The sequence below is a fragment of the Triturus cristatus genome, chromosome 10, assembly GCF_964204655.1.
Source record: "Triturus cristatus chromosome 10, aTriCri1.1, whole genome shotgun sequence".
NCBI lineage: Eukaryota > Metazoa > Chordata > Amphibia > Caudata > Salamandridae > Triturus > Triturus cristatus.
Genome location: NC_140593.1, coordinates 604,778,313 through 604,803,505, shown reverse-complemented (window position 1 = coordinate 604,803,505; position 25,193 = coordinate 604,778,313). Strand labels below are relative to the sequence as shown.

Below are 25,193 nucleotides of genomic sequence, written 5' to 3'. Positions count from 1 at the left end.
TAAAAGCAATGTGCATGCTAAGTTTGTACCTGCCAGAACACCTGGTCTCAGACTCAACTGTCAATCATTTACTGCTGCCATAAGCACTCCTGCTCCCCCTCCCACTTTGTTGACTAAGTGACCTCCCATCTGCCCATGTTTGTTGGTAACTATTCCTGTGTAGGCCTGTACCTTCTATTTGCTTACCAGTGCAGAAAAAGCTGTATATAAGGCCTGTGTTCTGTGACTTCAATGTACTACCTCAGGCAGCACTTGAGAGTGCTGTGTGGACGTGGTCCCACTCATGAGTGATTAATAAACTTGTTATTTGAATTCCAGCTTCAGTGCCAATCTCTATTTTGTTGGTCTATGGACCCGTGGACAGAGAAGGGCGACCACTGCACCGTTGTGCACACTAAAAGGCACATTTCCACATCGGGACCTTCACAAGCCTGTCTTCAATTAAAAGACTCTATTGGTTTACCACTGGTGTATCTACAGAGTACTTCTTTAATGGATTTTTTTCATTTGTGAATGTGTTACTTTTGATCATTTGATTTGTGACAATTGATTACTTGTATGCCACATTGGTGAATACTCTTTGGAGTGCTTTTTGGTAATGCACACAGAGACTACAACTTTTGTCCTAGTTTTTTCATTACTTTTAGAAAGTGGGCATTTCTCTGCTTTTACTGCTCTCTGTGCCTGCAGCCTGTCTCCAATACAACTTTGGGGTGGGTGACAGCTTCACTTTATACATTCCTTCTAGACAGCCACAAACACAGGAAGGTTAAATGTATCTGAGCACTCATCTGCATTCTGATAGCCCTTCATTGGCAGAAAGAGAGGGAGGGGGGAGCTGATACTTGCACCTGCATAGGTAGTGTCTTGGCCCCACATAAAGGGCTGATTATCTCCCACTAAAAGTCTGGAGCCAGGGCTATGAAGAAAGGATACTTGTGCACCTCAAAGACACTTCTTTGAAGTCATCCCCACTTCACAGGCACAAATGGGTATACGTACTGGGTCTCTGACCCCACCAAATCAGACACTTCTGGAACTACAATTGGACTATGTCAGAAGAACTGATGTGCTGCATCAAGGACTGACATTTTGCTCGACTGCTCACCTGAAAGGCCTACTTTTCTCTGGTGCGGCACTACTGCCTGCTGCTCTCTGACTCTGCTGAAGAGAGTTGGACTCTGCCTTGCACTGAAGAGGCTTATTGACTTGCCTTATGTTGCTTGAGACTCAGAAACATACATCTCTCTACCTCTGCTCCTGTGCCTGGGTCACTGGAAGTGGACCCAGATAATTGCACCAGAGACATTAATGCATCTCCAGTTTGTGTGTAGCAGAACCGGTGCATCGACCCTGTTGCAGGAGTAGAATCGGCACATCGCACTCGGAACTGCCACATCGCATCCAGAACCACAGCTTTGGAACCAAAGCATCGTAGCTAGTGCCTGGAAAAGATCAATGCATTGTCCCTCCACGTGGATTAACCTGGTGCGCTGCTTTCGGAACCACCTCACTCAGAACCGGCACTTTGCTCAATGGACACGACTCATTGCCACCACTGCGTGAAGAAAACCGGTGCATCATCTTGACTGTGGGCTTGACATCGACGCATCGCTCGTCTGCACACAGCATCTCGCTGTTGCGACCAGGATCAAAGTACCCTCTTCACAAGGCCTGCGTGGCTCCTGTCCCCAGTCTGCGCTCCATCGAGGTCAGCTTAAACTGTTGACTTTGCCCCGGTCCAGCATGACCAGATAACCTCCATTGGCACTAATGGTTTCTAAGCGCTAGAACTCTTTTTATTCTTTAAAAATTCATAACTCAAATTCTACTTATTGAATTTTTGTCGTTCTGGTCTTGATTTATTTATAAAACTATTGTCTATTTGCCTAAACATGTGTGAAGTCTTTTTGTGGTGTTTTCATTGTGTTACTGTGTGGGTTGCACAAATACTATACACATTGCCTCTTTAGGAAACCCTGACTGCTCTGTGCCAAGCTACCAGAGGGTGAGCACAGGTTATCGTTTAGTGTGTATCTGACTTACCTCGACTACAGTGGTGGTCCCTACCAGGACAGGGTACATACCTCTGCCAAATAGAGACCCCATTTCTAACACTGGTGATCAGCCTTGAGGATAAGACTTGTGTTTGTGCAGTACCATATAGTAATTCAGTGTTCACTACTACTCTATACATAAGACCATTACAAGTTTTACATTCTCTTTTTTCTCTCGATTAGTCATTTTTTATGTCTCTCCTAGGCAGCAACTGCGCTGCATGCTCTGTCTCTTCGAGACATGTTGTATCTACAATGTGGGCTTCAAGCACCTCCCATCTTGTTTATTGGTTCCATGCCATAAATGCCTGCTTTTGTTTGACAAATATACTTATTAGTCCTGCCTTTTGGTGCTTTGGAACCTCCCATGAGGATTTCCCGTTACATGTCTCATTCCGCTTCTGCCTATTTCAGATCGTTTTGCGCACTGCTTTTTTTATTGCCTCTGCTCATTTTCCAATAATGCTGTTTGTTGGCTTTCCAAGGAAAACACGCGTAGCTGATGTTTACAACCAGCGTTACTGGTTTACCCTCCCACCCACAATTTCTCTGTGTGCTGTCCCCTTTGAACCAACCCCTACCCCATCCTTGTTCCCTCGCCACAACCCTCCTTGTATCTCCCAAATGCATCTTCTCTTTCCTTCCACTAACAACACACTTCCCATATTTTGGCCCCCTCCCCACCTCTTTCTTCATTGCCCAGTGTCTCTGTTCACTTTGTTTACTCTGCTGCTCTTCTCTCATTTTCCTATCTCTCTGCACCTCATCCACTTCCCTTCGTCGATCACTAGTCACCGCTCCCTCGTCACCTCCATCTTTAATCAGGTGATTCTCTCCTCTACCCCTTCTATTTACTTTCCATTCATCTGGTAGACCCCCCCCTTCGCACTACACTTGCCTCTCTGCAGCACCACACCATTCTCCACTTTTGTCCTCGTATATCAATAACACTCCACCGCTCTGTCTCCCGTTTCCTTCTCCGTTGACAACCCTTCCAGTTTCCCAATTGGTAACCCCTCTATGTCACCTTTCACCCTGCCTCACATCTAGGACTCACCGTTTCTTTCTGTTTCATTATATCTATTACCCTCCATATCACTTATTCCCTTCAATCCCCACATCTGAGCAACACACTTTTCTCAGTGACTAAAAGGTAGACTCTGGAGATCTTGGCTTCATCACTAGACCGCTCGGGTGATACTGGACAAATGGTTTTCCCACCTGAATGAACCTTGATCTCTTTTGTCGGCCTGACCTGTGAGCACTTAAAAAGTCTTGTATGCCTCCTTGCACAGAGCTTCAAACACCTATGCTTTCTCCCATCATATTTCTCACCTCCGAGAACTTTCTCCTCTGCCCACCCCAAATCCGATTCTCTCCAGACCCGCTGACTATTCTTTGGCTTTCCTCCCTCCACAACCGGGCCCTCACATTTTCTAACCTGTGTGCTCGCCCAAACACTTTACTTTCCCTTCTCTCCCTTTATTGTCCCGACCCCCGAGCCCAGAATCCAGTCTTCTGTCTCACCTCAAAAGTATGGGAGTCCTCCCTGCATTCCATCTCTTGACCCTTCCATTCTTTCTGCTTTTATTAATCTTTCTTCTTTTTCCTGTTACTTACACTTTCACTCACCCGCACGTTCCTTGCTCTACCCTTTCTCGTGTCCTCTATATGTACATCTTCCATGTCTCTTATGTTTCTTTTTCCTTTTCTCTGCTCTTTATACATCTTCCCCATTATCTTTGTATGTCCCCTCTCTCTTCCTTCTTTTTGTATTCACTTTCCACTCGCTTTGTATATTTTATCTCTCCTTTTCATTCTCCGTACATTATCTCCTCACACACCTCTCTTTTTCTCATCCTCTCCAACTGTTCTGAAGTCTGATATCTCTCCCTACTTTATCTCTACCCACTTCACTCATTTCCTCTTTCTCTTTTCTAGCGTTCTTACCTTTTAATTTACTAATTCCGTAAGTGTTAGCTCTTACTCTGCTCTCTTCACATTCTTTGCATTTCCTTTTTATTTGCTGGTTCCCTCCACTCTTACCATATGTTCCCTCTCTTCTTTTCTTAATCTTTGCACTATCACAATTTCTTTCTTTCAGGTAAACACCTACCAGTAGACTTCTGACAGAGTGGTGTTCCCCTCCAACAGCTGGTTCTGTATACCATTACTTATTGATTTGTTTGCAGTTCAGTGCATTTGCTACACAAGCTATAATACACTTTTCACAAGGTACTGAAGAAAGCCGCCACACCACTAAGGAGGGTACTAGACTGACACATGTCAACCTATTTTGGTCTATGACAGGTTGAATACCCTCCTGCTGTTGCCTGGTTTCAAGCCTGGCCCAGCGGCACCCAAAAAATGTTTGTAGCGCACTCTGGAATTAGTTTTATCTCACATCTGCTTTTCTTTTTTCACTCCTCACTACACTCTCCTCACCTGGATTTAGTATACCTCTTTCTAACAAAGAAAGCATCCCTGAACTCCTCCCTCTCAGAGAGGAGTTTGTAGCCCGCCTTATGACTAGGTTCATAATGTGAGGAGGTTACTCTATGAGGAAGCATGCAACCCACGGATGGGTGAGGGAAAGTGTCCTTTAAAAGGGGCATCCCCGTAGCACTTATCCACACTCTGTAGACCCTGGGGCCTTTTTTGTGTTGTTGGTTTCTGAATAGGGGAGTTGAGCCCTGCTGGTCTTTATATCTCCTCTGGCCCTCTTTTCTGTTATGCTGCAAGGATATATCCTATAATGGAAACAAAGGAACAGTGGTGCAAGTCAGTCCTCTTTGTGAAAGGTCTATTCATGACCCAATTAAGAGCTCCTCCTGACTGTTCAAGTCTCCTGCTCTGAAAATCAGCAGCAAACAAGCATACAAGATTGCAAGTCTGAAGACAGATTTCAACCTTTTCTCGAGACTGTATATTGTCGCAAAACACAGAAAGTGTGATATGAACACTTTCTTCAGTCAGGAAAACCACCCATTCCCACCATCCCTATCTGATAAAGTAAAGCTTCGTTTTGGGAGTAAGTCTGACCTAATGACATGTTTGGTAAAGACATCAGAGAAAGAATTGCCAAACCTACTTGAATTCGATGACATTGATTAGGCAACTGTGTTGTTGGCCAACTTGAAAGGACTGGATGAAGAAGAGTCATCAACAGAGGTGAACGTTCAAGGTCTTGCTCCAGAGCTGATGTCTTTGGAAGAAACAGCTGAGACAGATGTGCCAACTTCCTTTGATGTGAGGGTGTTAGACTGCAGGTGTCAGGACTTTTAAAGACTATGCCATTGATGTTTTTATGCCTTACATAGTGCAGCAGCTTGATAGCTGGAGAAGGTGCACATTGTCTAGGACAGGTAAGTCGAAGCCAGCATCAAATACTCTGTCAGAGAGAAACGAGGAAAAGGAAAGCGAAAGCGAAGAAAGGCTGCAAGTCAAAATAAAACTCCAGGACAGTGGCAAAATGTCTTGTGTGATGCAGACAAAAATCGGGAGCTGTTCACGTTCCTGGCAAAGAAGATCAAGAGCATTGAATTCCCCCCTGGCAAGGGAGTAGTGACAACATATTGACACAACATTCTAGTCAGAGGCAGTAACCTGTCCATGCCAACCTGTAACCACGAAGAGGCAGATACAAGACTGGTCTTACATGTACAACATGCCCTGCAACAAGGCTATGATTCTTGTTTTGTCCGCACTATGGACGCCAATTTCATAATCATTCTGAAAGGAATGTTTCACTGGCTACAAGACTTGTGTACCAAGGCCAATATCTGGGCAGCATTTAGTACAGGAGGAACTTTTCCTATATCCACATTAACGTCATTGCTCAAACCTTGGGAAAGGAAAATTCTAATGCCTTGCCGGTGTCTCACAGCTTCACTGGCTGTCACAGTGTCTTGGTATTCTTGGAAAAGGGAAGAAATCAGGATGGATGGCCTGGAAGTCTTATCTGGAAGTTACAGCAGCCTTTGCCAACGCTGCCAAGAATCCATTCACAGCAGTGGACATTCAGAGTGACAGCTTCCAAATTCTTGAAAGCTTCAACGTAATCTCGTAACAGAGAACAAGCCAACTGGAGTCAGTGAAAGAAGCCCGCAGAGAAATGTATTATTGGCAAAACAAGACAATGGAAGCCATCCCACCAACACAGTCTGCTCTTCTTGAACATACAAAGTGTGCTGTTTACCAAGTAAGGATCTGATCCACATGTGAAGTACCTCAGCAGGAGCTACCCAGTCTGTAGGGATGGGGTGGAAAATGGACTTAAGCAGTCAGTGCTAGACCCATTATGGGCAGCACTACCAGTGGCATCTAAGGCATGTGATGTACTTGCCGAGTGTGGCTCCAAAGCTGCAGTTGGATGCACAGGCAAGTGTGCTGGTAGGAAGGCCCTGTGGACCTGCACTGAACTTTGCAGGTGCAATTGTATCAGACACTAAGCTCACAAAAGTTTATTAAACACAGAACATATCTGCAGATTTCAAAGAGCTGTTTTTAATTTAGATTTTTTTAAAGTTAATTTAACACAGTAGAATTCTTCATGAGCTCTATAAATGAGGTCTTGTCCTACTTTTCCGTCATGCCCCCTTCTGAAGTGAGAAACAGAAGAATTAATGCTTACCCCATTCCTCAGTCCCTGTTGTGCAGCCCAATTCTTGAAAAATGTCACATGACAGGATCCATGAGCACTGATTGTGTGGATCCTACCAAAAACTATTAGCATACGACCAAACAAAATTCCACACACAGTTTAATGCTTTTGCCCAATTTGACCCCTTGATCTTGTTAAAGGATCTCATTATAAATAGCTCCATGGCATTTTGACACACAGGTGCCTATTCACAAACTGCATTTCAAACTATGTTTTGTAGTACTGCAAAATGTACTAAAAACTGCTATTCACAACCCTACGTGAGATGCTTACTTCTCCGCCTTTCATATCTTTTTCTTTGCGGCTCTCTACTCCAAGTGCGGAGTCTCCACACATGTAAGTATATAATTTAGTAGTAGATATGGGAGGGACAAGGGTTTAGTAAGTCCTGCAGCACACATTACCAACTACTGGTGCTGCAACACCTTTCCCGACAAAACAATGGCGTTAGGTACCTGTATTAAACCTCATAGAAAGTAATGTTTAATTAAATCAAATTCATTTAAAAAGATAGCAATATAAATAGATGTAATGTAATGTTAAATAACATAAAAACAGTGCATATCTTTTAATTTAAGTCTAAAATATTTTAAGAACTGTTTTTTCAATTACAAATTAATGTAACACTAATTGTTTAATAAATATAATTACATTACTTTAATTTATTCCATACATCATTTTTACTATTATTGCATAATATTTTGCAATTTTATCTTGAGAAGTATAATTTTAGTGTAATTTAATATATTTTGAATAATTAATTTTTAATTGAGAATGTAGGTAATAGTTCAGTAGAATTTTATATATTTGTATCTACAGTAAAAAGATATATACAGAATTAATTTACGCTAAATTTGTACATAAACATTTTTTAAAAGCAACTTTTTCCAAGTTGAGTAGTTGGGCGGAGATTTACTCGTGGTTAAGTGTAGGGAAAAGTTCCCTATACGTTACCATAGGGAGATCTCCACCCCAGTGACATCTCCTAAATAATGCATGCATGCGAACCCTCCTGATTCAGGTAGGAGGCTACCGATTTCAAGTCTAGTCTCCCGTCTCACGATGTCTGCATGCAAAAACCTGATTCCTCGGCTGGCTTCAGCCGACAGGGACTGGTCTTCTGTGACTCGGAATATACACTGCCAGTAACCTGCTCCTGCAGGCAAGTACACAACATTTTTGCCATGCTCTCTTTGCCTGCTGTTGAGCTTTTTCAATGCTCCTGAATCGAAGGTAAAAATAAAAAGTTTATTTGCATTTCCAATATCTGATCTAGCAGCAGCACACTTGCAAGCACCATACCGGACAACAGACCTAATTCAGGCATCAATAGAAGTAAATGGGAGAAAAAAGTATTCTCCAGATAATGTTTTTTTAAATCTCCCACTTTCCTCTTCTAAAATGTTGGCATGTAGGATAATGAGCTCTGCCTATGGCAGAATTTGGCAGCTAAGACAATCTCTTTGACCTCTCTATGGTAATCATAAACACATAAGGGCAGCCCTACTGGTCAGGTGACCAGAATTGCAAAAAATCAATTTAAGCACATAAACCTGTAAATATAAGCACATCACACAAACACTGGCCTCTCCCTCTTTTGCTGCAGGGGGCTACACCGAATCAACAAGTGCTGTTGGCTGGAAACAAGCTTACCATTTTGTTATTTTCTATTAACCACGTAGGCTTGGGTTGAACTGCTGAGTAATAAAGACAGGTTAAAAATATGCTGCACTCCAGACATAATGCTGTTTGCTGCCCTTCTCGTTGCAGAGCAAGCTGCAATCTCCAATTAAGTAGGGCCTGAAACTCTATCACTGCCAGGTTTAAATACATAAAAAACTGGAAAGTAGTAAAATAGGGAAACACTCTGCTAAAGAAAGCTCTGCGTGCTCGAGTGAACAACAAAGATGTCACACAGCCCCTGTGGTTTATACAAACTTTGGAAATCCCCTGGATTTCAAAAGTGAAACTCAAAACAGCCTGTAAATATCACATTTTCCCAGATGAATCACGTAAATAATTGAGGACTGACCAACTGAATCTTTTCAACAAGGTGTAATTATAATCGCACCCAGTGATTAATTTGTGCAGGTGGTTTCACGTGGGAGACACCAGCAGCACTCATTTTTGGACTAGGACATATTTCCTCATCAAACTTTAACCCAAAGCAAGAGAGCGAGAGAGACAGAAAAGGGTGAAAGGTAGAAAGATAGGTAAACAGCAATAAAGGAAGCAAGTGGGAAGAAAGAAGAGTAAAATGAAGGGATAGAAAAGAAAGAGGCAGGGGTTAGTCTTGCCACCTGGTTGGTTTTCTACCAGCATGACCGTCATTTTAATGTCCCTGCCAGTACAAAAATGAGGAAAATCACTTAAAGCAGGTAATCATTTCCCCCCTTATCAGTACATACTTCATACAGCACATTTAAGAGGAAAGCACTTCAAAACGTGCTCTAGCACTACTTTAATTAGCCATGACTGATAATTGAAGTAAACAAAACCAGAAAAGTCAGGTTACATATGAGCAAAGGCGATTTTACATAAAATCCAGGCATTTGCAGTATCTTAAAACATGAACAAATGTATTTTTCATTTGGAAAGGTGGCAACTCTAGCAGGAAGTAGAATCAAAACTATGGAGCCTTCGGATCCGTTGCCCTGGCATTTGATGGGGGCATCTGAGGAAAAAGTTGAACGTAAATTTGTATATTGACTATATCTAATTTCTGAGAGAAACTGTAGAATACTTGATGCTTGGTAGATAAACGTCGTAAACAGACACTACAGTGTGTATTCTCATTTTTCAAAGTTATCAATTCATGTCAATCCACTTACCTACTTGCTGGTTTTCTTCATTTTCATGTAAAGATTTAAAGCATGCTTTTAGACCTACGTATGGTCGTTGTTTTTAAAGATTGTTGGGACTTACAATGTTCTGTACTAAACATCTCGATCCAAGATACCTTAGAAAAAAATTCAGAACATACAGATTTTAATCGTAATCTTGAAGTAAGGTAAGAATACATGTACAAAAAATATAGGGCCAGGTTAAAAATATAGGGCCAGTTGCAAACTGGTTATGGACTGCTCAAATGGGAAAGTCTGTTTGGACTGTAGAAATAGGGATTCTGCTAAATACTGAATCAGTAGTAAGACATTTTCAAACAGAGAATCTTTATTTTAGAATCGCATATTAGGCATTACTATTTAAACGTACATAGTATTCACAATTAGCAAATAGTCTGTGAAAAGCTAATTTGCACGTGCAGTTTACCACCAAGTGGAAGCAGGTGGTAACCAAGTACAAAGTATAAAAGGAGGCCCAGAATACATTTTAAGGTTCCACAACGGCAGCCCTGACTGTGATAAGGGTTACAGTTATGAGATAACACGTAAATTACGCTCACGTCGGCGGACGGAGCGCCGGGATATATAATAAAGGGGCGGGCGAACAGGGAGCAGTTCGCGCCCAACGGTAACACTGGCTCTGTGTCTTCATCACGCGCAGCGCGAGCTAGGCCCCACACACGTGGCGCACCCCTCCCCAGCATGACCCGGCACCGGCAGCTCTGCTGAGTCACGAAACACAACACTGGTGACGAGGTGGGCCCCCACCCCACCCCCTCCTGCACTGATCTCCGGGGCTCCAGCCAGCAGCCCAGTGGCTCCTCCGAAGAGCGAGAACAGCTGCTGTCACCTGAGACGCTCACACGACCTGCCTGGAGGTCGCGAGGCCACACCACCAGCCGACAGAGCAGCAGAAGGCCTGCAGGCCAGAAGGGTGCCTCGCCCAGCAAGGCGGCGCGGCGCGCACCAGCACAAAAAGTGGACAAGTTGCTGAGGAGGTCAGTGGATATTGTCTTAATGCACCGAGCACGTGGCTCCTGCGCCGCGATGAGTGACACGGAACAACAGGATCAAGCCAGAGTGCTGCCACATCACCCCCCGACAGGGGTCCTGCCCCCATTCAGCGAAGCCACTGACCCCACCACAGCTGCCCCGCGATGGCAGACCTGGCTGGGCAGACTAGAGAACTACTTCATTGGTTCGAGGGAGACAGGCGGGGCGGTGAAGAGGTCCCTCCTACTCCACTACGCGGGGGAAGAAGTTTACCTCCTTTTCGAACACCTGCCTAACACGGGGAACCAGGATGACTACGCGGCGGCAGTGACTGCTCTAAATGCGCACTTTGACCCGCAGGTCAACCCGGACTATGAACATTTTGAGCTCCGCCAAGCGAGGCAGCGCGAAGGAGAGTCAGTGGATGCTTTCCATACACGGTTAAGAGCCCTTGCGGACACGCACCTCGTAGGGGACAGGGTCAAAGAGGAAATCAGGGCGCAATTGATTCTGGGAATCCGGAGCAAGACGCTTCATGGACTTATACTTCGCAGGCCCAACATCCCAATGAACGATATCCTCGTCCTGGCCAGGACGCATGATCTGTCGGCGGCGCGAGCGGAGGAAATGGACCTGGCCCTGGTAAAGGGGAGAGACAAACAGGTAGAAGTGAAAACAGAAAAGGCGGATGTGGTGCGAGTGTGGGAAAGACCACAGAGGCCCCGAGACCGGCGACCCCCAGCCCATGCGCCCTATGTGGATACTGCGGGTACGAAGATCACCCGCTCGAGACATGCCCAGACAGAGGGAAAGTGTGCACAAATTGTGGAATCGAAAACCACTTCGAGTCGGTCTGCCGGAGAAAGGCACAGAAAGGCGGGACCAAGTGGGACAAGTCGCAGAGGAAGCTGGTAAGACGGCTCTCACACGCGTCGCTGTCATATCAACCACCGCCAAGGTACGAGAAAGCCAGAAGCCACCAAGACTCGAGCACTGAGTCTGAAGATGAAGAAGAAACGTACTTCGTATCCTTCACAAAAGCCCTGAAAAGTACCAGGCGTCCACAACCGCGATGCGACCTTCTGATAGCAGGCACAGAAGTCAACACGGTGATAGATACAGGTGCGTCCGTAACCGTTATGGGCGTATAGCAGTACAACCGTCTCAGGCCGAGACCGGAGCTCCGACAGTCCAAGGCCAAGATATACGCCTATGGGAGCGACACGCCGTTACCGCTAAGAGGAAAGATGACAGTAGTGGTGAGTGCAGTAAACTCAGACATAGTCATTGACATTCACGTCATCGACCAGGAGGTGGACACCTTACTCAGCAGACACGCAGCCGAAGACCTCGGGCTGATCACATTCCTCAGAAGAATCCAGGACAAGCAAGCTGAAGACCTGCTGGATACATTTAAGCGGTACAAAAGGGGGTGGTGATGGACGGAGCATCAGAACCAATCAAACACTCACACCCAGTCAACAGATCCGGGTTTGATCCATCACCGTTCTTTAGCCCACTCTGCCACCCCAGTTCAGACATGGCCATATGCAAATCAGTCTGACCCTGTGCCTCATGGGAACAGTCCAGCCCGAACTGCCAAGCCATGCCTTCCCTGGACCGGAACAAGCTTCCTAGGACCGGTTTCTGGCATTTCAGCCGTCTTCAGCCAGGCTTGATTGAATCCAGTGGCAAAGTGAGCAAGGGACTCACGTCTGAGCATACCCTGCCAACTTATGGCGAACAAAGCGGTACAAAAGGGGGTGGTGATGGACGGAGCATCAGAACCAATCAAACACTCACACCCAGTCAACAGATCCGGGTTTGATCCATCACCGTTCTTTAGCCCACTCTGCCACCCCAGTTCAGACATGGCCATATGCAAATCAGTCTGACCCTGTGCCTCATGGGAACAGTCCAGCCCGAACTGCCAAGCCATGCCTTCCCTGGACCGGAACAAGCTTCCTAGGACCGGTTTCTGGCATTTCAGCCGTCTTCAGCCAGGCTTGCTTGAATCCAGTGGCAAAGTGAGCAAGGGACTCACGTCTGAGCATACCCTGCCAACTTATGGCGAATTTAAGGGCCTTTTCTCAGGGCTAGGGAAGATTAAGAGGCCACCGATACGCCTTCACATCGACCCGGCGGTGGCACCAACAGCCCTCAGGCACAGGCGGATACCGTTCCACCTACGGCCGCTGGTGGAGGAAGAACTCTATGTCTTCATCACGCGCAGCGCGCGCTAGGCCCCACACACGTGGCTCGCCCCCCCCCCCCCAGCATGACCCGGCACCGGCAGCTCTGCTGAGTCACGAATCACAACAATAAGGAGGATGATGAGAATTTTAAACAGCCCAACAAAGGAAAGGGAGAAGAAAGGAGTGGTATTTAGGCATGTTCACAGGAAGAAATTTATGGAAAGTATACCTCACTTTCCACAACTACTTCAATTAAAAGATGGCACTCATGTATTTATATGTCCACCATCACACACATGATTTCTGTATAGAAATCGCAAAAGTCAATATTCATTTAACGTTCAGGTAGTTTGTAATTCAGACCCTGCAAAATACCCAGGCAGTATCCACGATCCCTTTATGTGCCACCAAAGTGGACCTTACAAATGTTTGTCACTATCAGAGCTTAGAGCGGACTATTTGTTAGCGAAGTTATTGTTAGAAGGCCCCTAATAAATTAAATGCAATCCTATATATAAAAATAGATATTTTATTTTCAAAGAGACAGTACGAATGCCATAAGACCATGGCATCTAACTGCACACCTGAATAGTCAAGCACAAAGGGACAGGACATTGTGCATTTAATAACTTGGCTTGTAGTAAAACGTACATCCAGTCGCCTTAAGGTAAGATTCAGTCATCTTCATAAAAGCCCTGCAATATACCCCTGAGACCTGCTGCTAATATTATTGCTTGAGGTGCAATATTAAATAACATTGCTACATAAATAGATCTTATCATTGACCCTGACAATGTTTAATCGGAGGATGAAGATCTACCACAAACTCTACCACAAACTCAATTAACACCTCGAGGTAAAGTATGCAGAACTCACGTTAAAAAAACTGACTTTTAAGGTGAGAAAACCTTTATTTATTTATGCACACCTACTGAAGTATTGTACAACGTTTTGAATGTAAGCAACATTTCTTAGGTTTTTTACATGTTGAAGGGAAAACTGAGGACACAATGCATAGGAATATAAATGTACAACTTTAATTGGTGTGATATTTTTCTAATAAATTGTGCAAAAAAATACTTTAATTTATTATCTGCAAAAAGAACAGATGATGGACGGAACGCTGAATAAATTAAACATTCTCCCCCAGTCACATGTCTAGGTTAAAGTCATCGCTGTTTTGCTCGCCATACCATTCCAGTTTGAACCCACCCATATGCAAATTAGTCTTGACCCTGCTCCCCATGGAAACAGTCCAGCCTGAACTGCCAGGCCAGGTCCTCCCTGGACCATAAACAAGCATCCTGTGATTGGTTTTGGGGTATCAACCCCTCTTCAGCTAGACTAACTTGAATCCGGTGGCAGAGCAAACACAGGACCCACTTCATCTTGAACCCAAGACACCAAAGTAACTAGTCTGTTGGCCTCCTGATCTGAACCTCAGGGACATGAAAGGCTCCTCAACTAGCACTTGAACCCAGGTGCAGTGAGTTCCTGACCCCCAAGTGGTGCTGCTCAGGTTCTGGACCCTTGCTGAGTCTGATAGGCTCCTAAATCGAGCTTCAGGGTTCCTTGCGACAGCAAACAAGCCTGATCGCACTGAGGCTGTGCCACTCATACTGGAAATCAGAGCAAGAAACCATCAGCCCGTGTCTTCGCACTGCAGCATCAACAGCCCACGGGCACCCGCCAACAAGAAGCTCCAGCCCACCTGTACATGACACCAGGCCTGCTCTTCGCACCACGCTGATAACCATCTGCGAAACTCTCCTTTTTCCTCGCAGCCCTCTCCAATGCAACCGGGGCTCTTGGCACAAAACTTGAGAAAGTAAAACTTCTGCAGGATTAATCTGGGACAGTATCCGACCTGCGCTCCCGCTGGTTGGCCTGAACTATTGATTTTGAACTGGTCCAGTGTGACCAGATAGCCGCAGGTGGTGCTTTGTGCTGTTAGGCGCTATTTTCCACTTTATTCTTCAAAAATTCATAACTCCGGTTCTACTGATTGGATTTTTGTTGCTTTGGTCTTGTTTTGTTTATTACATTCTGCTTTATTGTTATAACCTGGTGTGGGAACGTTTTATGTGGTGTTTCATTGTTTTCCTGTTTGAATTGTTGCACAAACACTTTACACATTGCCTCTAGGTTAGTCTGACTGCTCTGTGCCACTCTTCCAGGGGGTTGAGCACTGGTTAATTGGGGGTTTGCGTGTGGCTTACCCTCATAAGGATTGTATTTGTTTCTTGACCAGGGCTCACACCCGACTCAACCAGTAATCCAATCTCTCACATTTATGATAAAAGTCCTGAGGCAGCTGCTATTCTATCACCTGACCTGCCAAATGCCTCAAATCTGTAAAATTATGTATTCAGTTAATGCACCATACTTCTTAGAGATAGTATTCTGTCTTTCAGTTAATATCTTGAATCTCTTCTTTATTGTTTTCTCGAGACATCAACTTGCCTACTCATGCGATACATTGTCTCTAATTGTTGCTTTTGGACATCTAACGTTTATCCTTCAAAGACTCTAAACTCAGGGGTATAGGCTCCTATGGCTTCCCATATTTTATTTTTTTGTTAATTCTGGGACAGACAGAGGGTGCATCCTAAGCCAAATATTGTGTAAAACACACTCCTTTATTCAAATTTCCAATTCTTCATCTGAAAAATGTGTTTAGTTTTCCTTGTAGGTTTTCATTTGCCATGCCTAAATCACCCAAACTTTTCCAGCACACCTTCGCTCTCTGCTCACCAGGCCATCAATGTGCTCCAAACAAAGAATTTCCTGGTTATGATATGATCAGTTGCTTACCACGAGACAGTTGCAGTTTTGCAAAAGGGCATTTTAGGATGTATTAAGAGCCCAAATTGTTAAAAGAAAAAGCAATTAATTCACACTTATGAAATGGCAATTCACAATTTACAATTTCTTAAAATTCGCAAATTGGGAATCACTATTTCTATGTTTAGTGAAAGAAAAAATAATAATGTGATCTCCAAGAGAAAACAGCTTTGACTTATAAAGATAACATACTGTTCATATAAAATCATATTAAAATGTAATAATGCAAAATATCCCAAATGGCAGTGACTGTGCACCTTACTTGTGAAATATTCCACAAAATCAAATTTCAAAGCACCCATTTCAAATGAAAAGGGTGGTTATTTTAACAAGAGACTCAAGGATGTTATAAAACACCGTTGTCGGAAATAATGGAGCAGGCAAAATTTAGGTAGGAGGCCCGAAACATATCCCTGGACTTTCAATGTACAGAGCAACCCTTGAAAGTAAACTGCTAGTTTGACCCAAATTGGAAAACCTTTCATGTAGGTGTCCCAGTAGGAAACCCTTATTATCATTCGCCAAGCCCAGATAATGTGTATCTCTTGCAAAACAGGAACAAATTTTACGATAGTTTTAAAAATAAATGTCTTCAATTTTTAAGTGAGTGGAGCCGTGTTTTTTTAATTCTCAATGTTTGTTAATGCCCATACAAGAAGTGTTGACTTTAAGCACACATACTGAAAAAAACAGAAAATTGTTTTTCAAAATAAATGGTGACCATTTTTTAACACACAGAGCAAGACATGCCAAACCCAATCAATTCATCACCTTGCAGGAGGTTACGGTGAAAATATAATGCCCTTTGAGATGTAGAAGAAACAAGAAAGCAAACACTTTTTCAAACCATTGACTGGTGTCACTTTCGATTACTCAAAGGACGAGCTAAAAAATAGATGAAGCCCAAATTTCAAGTGTACATGGAAGTGCGAGAGGGAAAATTTGTTTAATCTGATAGTTAATTACAATTACTTATTAACTGTGATAATACACGTGGGAGAAGTCATTATAAAGTCCACCTTTTTTGTGTATGCCAAGGCTTTGGCAAATAAAGCATCCTAAAAAAAATCTTTCACAGAGCTTAATTGGAAACACTTTCTTAGCCTTTTTTAGTGAGTGGCAATAGCATGTGAAGCTTACTTTTTCCATTACATTAAAAAAATTGGGCTCATCCATTCCAAACAGCAAGCAATTAACTTAACTAATTTCACATGCTAACTATAAATTTAGGAAAACCTATAGAAGGGTGGTTTATTGGGCAGACAGGGCTTAGATTGTAAGATAAACTTAAATAAATAAATACGTGTCACTACGTTTTTCTAAGGAACCTGCCACCAGCGTTACCGAATGCCGCAGATGCCACCTGCCACTGTAGCTGAATGCCAAGAATGCAAAGTCCTGATTCCACCTCATGCATCTTTATTACACCCTACACTTCCTGAGTCTTTATCTCACTCTTGCAGGTTCTTTTCCATCCCCACTTTCTCCCTTTATTGCTGTTTTTCATGTTCTCGCTTTGCAAACTTTCTCGCTCTGGCACTGGGTCAAAGTCTGGTAATGAAAAATAAGATCAGGCACCAAAAATGAATGCCAGTATCCCACCACCAGCAACTACTGGCATAAAATAAGTATTGGGAAGACGTGTCCAACTAGGGTTACTGTGCACAAAGTCCCATAAATAATGAATATTCAAATTAAACTATTTCAATTAAACTATGACATCTTTATTGATTGATATTATGTGAGAAGTGCTAGAGAATAGCATAATTGCCTGATTACTTTTATTATGTGCTGCATTCAACTTCTTGAAGAGAAGGGGTAGGATTAGAGAAAAATCACCAAATCCCCGGTTTTACAAGCTCATGTCTTAACCAATGATAGCTGGGAAATGCTTTTTTAGAAATTAATTATTAGTTTCAAATTTCCCAATGACGGGATCTCGTAAACAAGTCGAGGCCTGCAAGGAGATATATCTTGAAATATATTTTGGCAATTGCTTAGACATGCAGGTAGAAATACTCTCTTAAAAGACAAAATGCTCCCAATTCTAGAATGGTAAACATTCCATAACCTAGTTCTCAGAATTATGACTTGAGGAATTTGTAATTTATTATTTGACTTATGCATAAATATTTTTTCTATATGTGTAAACTTGTCATCGAAGCACATCCTAAATGGGAATGGCCTTGGGTGTTAATAGTGAAATACGCCACAAAAGCAAATTTCTATGTGAATTACCAATTTAAACCGCTATAGATGGGTATTTTAATATTAGACTAAAGGGCATAAATGTATAAAGATTCATCAACATAATTTTGTTAACAAACGGAATTCAAAAGAAAATCAATTCTGGCAGAAATTTAACATGCTAAGTTCCGTTCCAAAATGCTCCTCCATCTACATGACAGTAAATCTTTCACATAATCCACAAATCTGATCCAAATTTGAAAATGTTTAGACATTTACATATGTGCAAAGTATGGGGTATCGGCTGCATTTCCAAATTTTGGGATAAAGGTTAGAATGAGGACGGTTTAGGGGTGGAATGGCCTGTAATATTAAGTGAATGCCACAAACTGCCGAGAATTTTAATATTAGTGATGATTTTGCACGTGCTTTCCCATTTCAGAAATGTATACAAAACTAAAGGGGGGGGGGGGGGGGTGGCCTTTTCTAATGAGTGAGATGCAATGGAATGGGATTTTCCACAAGCAAAAATATTTTCTCTTTTGAGAAACAGGTAAATGAACAAATACACATTTTCGTTTAATTTATACATGCAGAACCATACACCGAGCGACATGTGGATATACTAGTGCTCAAAAGGAAAACCCTAGGTAAACCCTGAGAAGGTGGGCCCAGGTAGTCAACACTGACCCATTTTTCCAGATTCTTGTGAGTGACAGCATGTATAGTGTTTAGGAGAAGGAGCTATGCAAAGCGATGATGTCCCTGGTCCACACTCCTTTGTATTTGTTCTTTTTATGAAACTATGTTTCAAATGTTTATTGTTAAGGATCACAATAATTGTTACGAACACTAAAGAGTGTTCCTAATAAGAAGTGATCAAGATCACCTTCAGGGTTTCTGGAATTAGTGTTACCTTTAGATGACTGCAAAGTATTTTTACTTCTATAAATGTTGGGATGCAATATGGATGATGACAGGAATAGCCAATCCCCCACTTCTTCTTCCGCTACTGCTTCCTTTGATATTAGCTTTTGTCTGATGGGAATAAGCAAGATTTTCCACTAGAGAAAGGGCCTGGAGAATGTACCAGCGTGTGGGCACAGATACACCAGGCTCTGAGGCCAATTTGGGAGTCTCCTTCTCAGAAATCCCTCTGACAAGGGAAACAATGATCTATCTAATTTTACTGGGCTGCTGAACCTGTGAGATGTACTGACTTTGACTAGCCGTTGGCTGCTGCCTGACTTGCAAGGTCTGAAAATGTAAGCTAGAGTTCCGCTTCATTTTGAGGAACACCAATATCGGCATTGACCCTACCGTGAAGTTTCCAGTATATGCTGTCTAGTGGAGCTGATAATTTTGGAAATAATGAGTCCTACTTTCTCAGATAAATATGGTTACACTATTCACAGTGAATTTATATCCACGTCATAGACACTGTTTTAAAAACAACAGCTATTTCAAAAGGTCACTGAGACTGAAAAGTAGGGGTCCTGGTTTTATGGTATTTTTTTTTTTTTACATTTTGGTCAGTATTTACCCTCCTTTATTTAGTATTCTGTGAATAAATGAAATTGCAATTTGTATATTTCAACATTTAACTAATAGATGTGCACTCACATTTTGCTGCTGGTCGGGTTTTAGCATATTACACAGCCAAATGTGATAAAAAATTACACTCATGAGAAATATTACCATTATAGCACAAACATATGTTGTGATATGCAGGTACTTAAGTAAATCTTGTACCATTTTTTTTAACTCCCCATGCTCTTAGCCTGCACAGCTGTAGACATGAAAATTAATGAATGAGAGCACGGAGAGTCAATCAAAAGAAGCCAACTTTTCTGTATTTTTCCACCTTTTAAAAATTCAGAAACACACTCTATCCATATTTATCTGTAAAATTCAGTAAAAACAGAAAACTAGAAGCCTTATTTAAGAGGGATCTCAAACAAGTTGCATCTCTCTTTAGGGTCCCATGTTATATCCTCAAGTATCTCCCAGTCAGACACCTACAAAATGCATATTAAATGGACTATACCATATTGCAGATCTATGTTTTATCAGAAATAGATGCTTTTAGAAACCGTATAAGGTGGATTTGGGGAAAACCCTAAAGTGAAGACAAGTTTTAGGACATAAGGGTGATGCACATAAGAAACGAGGCCTGCCTTTTATAACAAAAATCTTGTATGTATTGGGTTGTTTTTGATAAATGCAATGTTTATGTTTCACACAATTTATTTTTCCATCGGAGGTGGAGAAAGCAGTTTCAAGGAAATGGCATTTATTTGGTTCTGTGCAATGTAAACGTTGTAAATGTTGCTGAATAGCAAGGCCAAAACACCTGAACAGCCGCATACACTGTCACCAACCCACCAGACACCTACGCTCTGCCTCACTCGCACACATTCCCTGTATCCGCAAAAGCAAAACTGGAGGTCGCTCATTCACCTACATCGCACCCAAGACATGGAAAGACCTCCCTCAACACATCAGAGCCTCCTCCTCACTTCTTGAGTTCCGCATGAAGCCTAAGACGCGGCTCTTTGTATAAGCACCTTGGGGACCTCACACCTATAGACCTGCCCATGCACCTAGATAACCTCTCGCTGATTACTGCACTATACAAATCCATATAAAATATTTAAAAGGATCTGCAGTACGTATCCAGCTTTGTTGGTTAAGACTCCCTGGCATTTAATGGCTCTGAAATCCGTTTTGTATCAGTGAGTTAAAATATAAGCATAGCCACACAACAATGCCACATATTATGCTGCATTATTTGCCTGTGACCGGGTAATATGCTGCATAAATTGCCAGTTCCTTGCTGCATAATTTAATCAAACCTGTTGTATAATTTGATACTCCACTGCCGCATAATCCCACTGGCCCTGGCTACAGTCCATAATTCCGAGAGGCACCTGGACAGGAATAGAATAGCATTCAGCAATTTTTTTTTGTTGTTGTGATCACCCGCCCATAAAATCCCCAACTGACAAATACCAAAACCACACCAACGATCTCATGGCATTATGCCCACTGGACAGCTCTTTACTTTCACTTTCGCAGAAGCTCGAGTAACATCCGAGCTCATGACCACAGAACAAAGCACCCACTATAAATGTTTAAAAAACAAATAAAACGACAGCAGCAGACGTTTTGCTCTAGGACCAACTGTTTTGACACTGAAAGACATATTTCCAAAGTTGCTAAAATCTTACTGTCAATTTCCTGAAGTGATTCGCTGGCCAGGACTTTGCACCATACCAACACTATCGATGGTACAATAACTGTTAGAATGTTAAACGCTGGTACTCCCCCGCCCTGATAAGTGCGACCCCAACCCAGTGTAGCCTCCCTTCCCCTCCCTCCTCCCCTTGCCTGTTTCTTTTTCTTCCTCTTCATTCTCCTTTACTATATTCCTATCTCTCTTCCCCTATGAACCGCTTAATTTGCCATGCAGCCGCTTTTATTCCACTAGGATTGTAGTTCTTGATGTATCTTATTAGGTCTCCCGCCTTACTTATTTAAGACTGCCAATCAATGCGGTTTCTCCCTCCAGGTGAATTGTAACAGGAGTGTATGTTATACTGTTGTCACTTGCTTTGTCTTCTTATATGAAATGTAATTAAACAAAAAAAATAGTTTAACGCTGATTTTGGAAGCATGCTTAAATTCAATCAGAAAAGATAAGAAGATAATAGAATAACGTGCGAAAAATAAAAAAAAATACTGTTATCTATGTAATTTGAGTTACGCTCTTAGTAAAAAAAAAACACTCCATGAGAATCGGTGCAGGGAACGTTTTAAGGGGATACTGACTGACACTGGTAAAATACAATGGATCGCGTTTCAGATCTTCTGCTGCGGGAGCGACTGAATAATATGGAAAAGGTATTTTTATACATTGTACTTCTCGGTTGTATCAACTGCACATCTATACCCGCATGATATAACCGGATGCGAGTTAAATAAAAAGTAACGTGGATAGAATCATGTGTAACCATGAGAAGAAGTGCAGAGCTAAAATAATGACCATCTTCTGCAGAATGACACAGTTGACAAAAGACCACGATATTTAAAAGTACTTGAGAGACGTCATTTAGTTATTCATTCTTTTTCAAGGGATTATCAAAATGTATTTCAAAGAAAAACGGAAACAGCATGTGAAACTGTTTAAGACAAAGTAAAACACATTGCAGCTTCTTACCCTTCAGTGATGAAGCGCAGCATCGCGCTTGGACGCCAGCGATCAAATGCCCAAACAAAAACGAAACTATTATAAGGAGCAAAAGGAAAGGAGGCGCGGTAGCAGAGTCGCCAGCAACGTGACCTGTCAAGTACGACACGTAATATGTTAGGCACGTGCTGGAGAGCTATAAATGTTCTGTTGTCTGATACAAAACGTTTAATGAGTTTAAACATGTTCTTAAAGGCAGACATGTCAAAGCTAATATGTCTGGCCTTGGCAAGCTGGTACGCTGTTTATTTTTATTATTTTACTGCAAGCCTATGCCAGAAAAAGAAAATAAGAAGATAAGCCACATCCCAAATGTGGCTTCAATATGCTTGTGATAAAATTTTAAATTTAGAAAACATTCACTGATTTGTCTGTTTTACTAGTTATGTTAAAAGGCATGGCAACTATCAAAAGCACCATGCAATTAGCGTTGTCATTGTTTGTGAAGTAGACAAGATTAAATTATGACCTAAGCAAGCAGGTAAACTGCAGGCAGCAACAGTGTTGCAATGTCACTTAAAACCTTTGTAACAGCAACTGTAAAAAGCACATGGAAAATAAATGGCTGTATAACTAGCCACCCAAACTGCAGGCAGAATAAATAACCAGTATTTAAAGTTAATCTAAAAATATCTATAAAAAAGCACACTTTGAACCAGCTTTGTGACTGAAGAGAAAGAAACAATTTTTAAGCAGATGTGAGTAATGTATACAGGATTTGTGCAGTCATTCAGTCACTCAAAGTGCAGTAACCCAATAGGTAAAATGTGGGTGTGCCATTGCCCCATGTTGTTTTCTGTGGTTGATTGAAGTAAAATGTGAATGACAGTTTAATAGACCAATGGATGAAGTGTGCTAAGCCAAAATCCCCTTTGTGTATGTTTATTAAGTATGATGTTTTTGGAAAAACAATAGTTTGGCGAAACAGCGACAGCTGTTTCATTGCGCCGACCAAAAAAGATTTATCTTTTTTTTTTAATTTCTTTTTATTATATCTGAAAAAGAAAACTTTTATCTAACATATGTTCTAGCAAAAGTTACCATCAATGTCAGCACGCCTTGCTGTCAGCCTCCATCAAGCAAGTCATGAATTTACCTCCAAGATCACCTAGGAATAGCAAAGGTGAACTGTGTCAATAAGAAACACAATGCCGAGCAAGTAGCTGGATGCCAGGGTCAATTAAAAGTACAAAGGTTACAAAAATGCACAAAGTCTGGGTGACTGCAGCAAACTCTCAATGATCATTAGGGTTTACAGGGAGTAACGAAGTGAGGAGGCTAGACAACCACATTCCCCTACCAGCAGTGCACCGAGAGGCACGTTTACAGAGTGGTGGAGAAAGGAGGCGTTGCCTCCGACCACCTCTCAGCAATCCCACTGTGTGGGGTTTAGTGAAGGTAACAGGAAGTCTTGTTAGCCCCTGAGGACACTCAGCAGCCAAGGGCACTTCATCCTCCAACCAGCAGCATGCCAGGAAGCACATTTGCAGAGTGGTGGAGAAAGGGGGCCTTTTTTTAAAGGGAAGCAGCCCCCCTTCCCTGACCTGATTTCTGACCTGGGGACCCCATCCCCTGGGGCCAGGCATTTTAAGAATGGGGAGGGGAGCTGTGTGGCCCCCCTTCCTGGGCCAATTTCGGCCACGGGTACCCCATCCCACAGGGGCCTGCCTTTTTCTTCTATGTTCTTTTTAAAAAAATAAAGGCAGGGTGGCCAACCCCGGAGCTCAGCTTTCTTTAAAAAAACAAAAAACCTTTAAAGGGAGGGGGCACAGCGGCCTCTCTCCCGGACCCTTTTTATCCTGCTGCTTGGGGGATGAAGTCCACTTTAGTCCTGAGGTTCTAAGGACACAAGAGCAGCTCATTGCCACACCAGCAAAGCGCTAAGAGGCACGTTTGCAGAGTGGTATAAAAAGGGGCATGTCCTCGGACCACCTCTCAGCAATCCCACTGTGTGGGGCTTACTGGAGGTATCTGGTGGGCTAGTTGGCCCAAAAGAACCCACAAGATTCTAGGGGACTTCCTCCCCCAACTCAAAACGCGCCAGGAGGTGCGTTTGCAGAGTGGTGCTGGGAAGGGGCAGGGCCACCAGCGAGATGTCGGCTTCTGTTTTTATTCTTTTGTTAGAAGGGGCTGTGTGGCCCCCCTTCTCTTAACATTTTTTGGGCCCTGGGGACCCAATCCCCCAGGGCCTGTGCATTTTTTAATTAAAAAAAAACAAAACACTATGGGACCCCACTTCACGGGGCCTGTCATAGTTTTTAAATTGCTGGGAGGGGGGCCGTGTGGTCCACCTCTCCTGGGCCGCTTCTGGCCCCAGGGACCCTATCCCCAGGGGCCTGCCCAGCCTGGATTTCTTTTTGGGGAGGGGGGCAGCGTGGCCCCCTCCTAAGGCCAATTATGGCCCCGGGGACCTCATCCCCTGGGGCCGGCCTTCCTTTTTAATTTTTTTAAATAAATAGAAAATATAAAGGGGAGAGGGACCGAGTGCCCCCCTCCCAGGCCACTTATGGGGGGTGGCGGTCCCCAGGGCCAAGGAGGGATCCAGGGGGGTGAGCGACCCCCTCCCAACTTTTTAATTCCCTGGGGAGGTGGTGGTCCCCGTTGGGGCTTGAGCCCCCCCACACAATTTTTTTTACAAAAAATCAGAGCCTCGGGGAGGTGGCAGTCCCTGGGGCTGCTGGGGAGCCATGTGCCCCCGCCTCAGATATATTAAAGGCCCAGGGAGGTGGCGGTCCCTGGGGCAGCATGGGGGTTGGATCCCCCCCAACGCATTTTTTATTCAAGCCCCTGGGAGGTGATGGTCCCCGGGACCCCATTTCTGGGGCCTGGCCTCATTTTTTAAATTATTTTATTAATTATTTTTTCTGGGAGGGGGGCCGCTTGGTTCCCCTCCCCTGGGCCACTTCTGGCCCCGGAGACCCTATCCCTCGGGGTCTACCCAGCCTGGGTTTCTTTTTGGGGAGGGGGGCAGCGTGGCCCCCCTCCTAAGGCCAATTATGGCCCCAGGGACCCCATCCCCCAGTGCCGGCCTTCCTTTTTTATTTCTTTTAATAAATTAAAAATATAAAGGGGAGGGGGGCCACATCTGGCCCTGGGGACCACATTCCCGGGGCCGGCCCTCAAGTTGGGGACTGTGGGGGGAGTCCCTATGCCCCCACGGTC

General features: G+C 43.4%; 1 protein-coding gene across 8 annotated transcripts in view; it reads right to left on the bottom strand.

Annotated features, from left to right (window-relative positions):
- CIITA (class II major histocompatibility complex transactivator) overlaps positions 1 to 25,193 on the bottom strand; it is a 473,615-nt gene that overhangs the window by 335,146 nt on the left and 113,276 nt on the right. For 2 of the 8 annotated variants that reach the window (XM_085632116.1, XM_085632120.1), the window contains exons 1-2: positions 22,002 to 22,067; positions 9,552 to 9,679 (exon numbers count right to left, since the gene is read on the bottom strand). The exons of 4 other annotated variants lie outside the window; for them this stretch is intronic. The gene's annotated coding sequence lies outside the window, so the exon portion shown is untranslated. Of the gene's footprint in view, positions 1 to 9,551; positions 9,680 to 22,001; positions 22,094 to 25,193 lie in introns of those variants that run through there. 2 more of the 8 variants (XM_085632117.1, XM_085632114.1) reach the window with 2 other exon arrangements.